The sequence below is a fragment of the Leptonychotes weddellii genome, unplaced genomic scaffold (assembly GCF_054177405.1).
Source record: "Leptonychotes weddellii isolate Sample4059 unplaced genomic scaffold, ASM5417740v2 HiC_scaffold_27952, whole genome shotgun sequence".
In the NCBI taxonomy this organism is placed as follows: Eukaryota; Metazoa; Chordata; class Mammalia; order Carnivora; family Phocidae; genus Leptonychotes; species Leptonychotes weddellii.
In genome coordinates, this window is record NW_027873490.1 from 1 (window position 1) to 1,760 (window position 1,760).

The 1,760-nt window shown below is 40.1% G+C and overlaps 1 non-coding gene across 1 annotated transcript; it reads right to left on the reverse strand.

Annotated features, from left to right (window-relative positions):
• Nucleotides 1-361: 361 nt before the first annotated feature.
• TRNAV-AAC (transfer RNA valine (anticodon AAC)) lies at nt 362-434 on the reverse strand. The gene has a single exon. It is a non-coding gene; the product is annotated as a tRNA-Val (tRNA).
• Nucleotides 435-1,760: the final 1,326 nt, after the last annotated feature.

Below are 1,760 nucleotides of genomic sequence, written 5' to 3' on the forward strand. Positions count from 1 at the left end.
AGTAAAATATGGTCTCCTGGCGTTTAGGGATATTTGCAGTCTGAAGGGGAAAACTAATGGAAAACTAAATGACTTGTAATACAAAGAGTGCTAAGGAGGCAACGGGGTTAAAAGTTTTTAACACCGTGTTTGAGGTCCTCTTCTAGGTTGTACATTACATTCTTTTTCAGTAGTAGGTTGGGAGTTGAATTGTTTTTTTGAACCATTTCTGCGTGGCAAGCTGTCAGTAAAAACATTTGCTGAATAAAATAACCAACGCGAAAGTTCAAATTCCCACCGTTCCACAAGTTTGTATTTAGGTTGTCTTTTAAAAAACTAAATTAGTGAAAAATCACACGGCCCTGTGAAAAAGGACAGCAGTTGTTTCCGCCCGGTTTCGAACCGGGGACCTTTCGCGTGTTAGGCGAACGTGATAACCACTACACTACGGAAACCTAGCTGGTAGCTCTGGTTCAGAATAGCCTTGATATGGATGTAATACCGTGAAATTCCTGGGCATTTAAAGTATTATTAAGGCAGCTTTTAACAGGAAAACAACAACAAACAAACAGAAAAGGAAAAATGACTATACTTCTAATTGTGTAGTGCTGAAACTATTTCGAAAGTTGGAATTTGCCTGCGCTTTTTTTCCCCAGAGGCTCCTACGGACCGCTGCAAAAACCAGGCACAGGTTCCTTGCACTTCCTTTGGGTACACTTTCTTCTGTGGGAAAGAAATGTTTTATTTGACATTCTTTCCCCGCCACGCATTGCTGAGAAGCCCAGGGCAAGTGCCGGGCTTCGTTGGCGTTCCCCGTCTTGCCGCTGTTTGCAGCACCAAATGCCACCGCTGTTATTTAGTAACGTGACCTTTCAGCCTCTGGTGGAGAGACAGGTAAATAGCTTCTGAATTTCCTCCCCTGCTTCCATAGGCCAACCAGAGGTTCGAACTTGCCTACTTTTAAAATTCTCTACACGGTGTGTAGAATTAGGGGGTAAAAAAATCAGACATCAAGATGCACTTTTTGGCACGCAGTGTACGTAAATTATTCTAAACCTTAACTTCGCATGACCTAAGGAATATCGCTTTTCTTGCAAAGAGGCAGTCACATCCTTATGCCTAAAAATAAAATATTTTTAGGAAATGAGAATGACCTTCCATATCACATGAGGGATAACCGGGTGAGATTGTTAACAATCAATCAATCAAAAAAAAAAAAAAAGCAAGATTCTACCTTTTTGGTTTTGAGTACATTTTGCTTAGAAACTGAAGGAAAGATACACAACAAAGTATTTACCCATTATATAGAAACATTAATAAAAGTGTATAAAACCCACCTTTTTTCTTTCAAGATTTTATTTAAATTCAAGTTAGTTCACATATATTGTAGTATTAGTTTCAGGGGTAGAATTTAGCGATTCATCTGTTGCATATTAACACCCAGTGCTCATTACATGAAGGGCTCTCCTTAATGCCCATCACCCAATTACCCCATCCCCCACCCTCTCTTTTCTAGCATCCCTCAGTTTGTTTCCTATATTTAAGAGTGTCTTAAGGTTTACCTCCCTCTCTGTCTTTATCTTATTTCATTTTTCCTTCCCTTCCCCAATGTTCATCTGTATAAAACCCAGGTTAAATCCTAGCATTCTTTCCTTTTTCTTTTCAGAAGTTGAGGAGGGTTTCAGAAGAGCTTCTGAAACCGAGCTTCTTCTCCGACAACTTTCCCCTGTCAAATCTCTCCACCTTTTGCTAGTTTCAAGGGCACATTCCAGAGCTTTCCG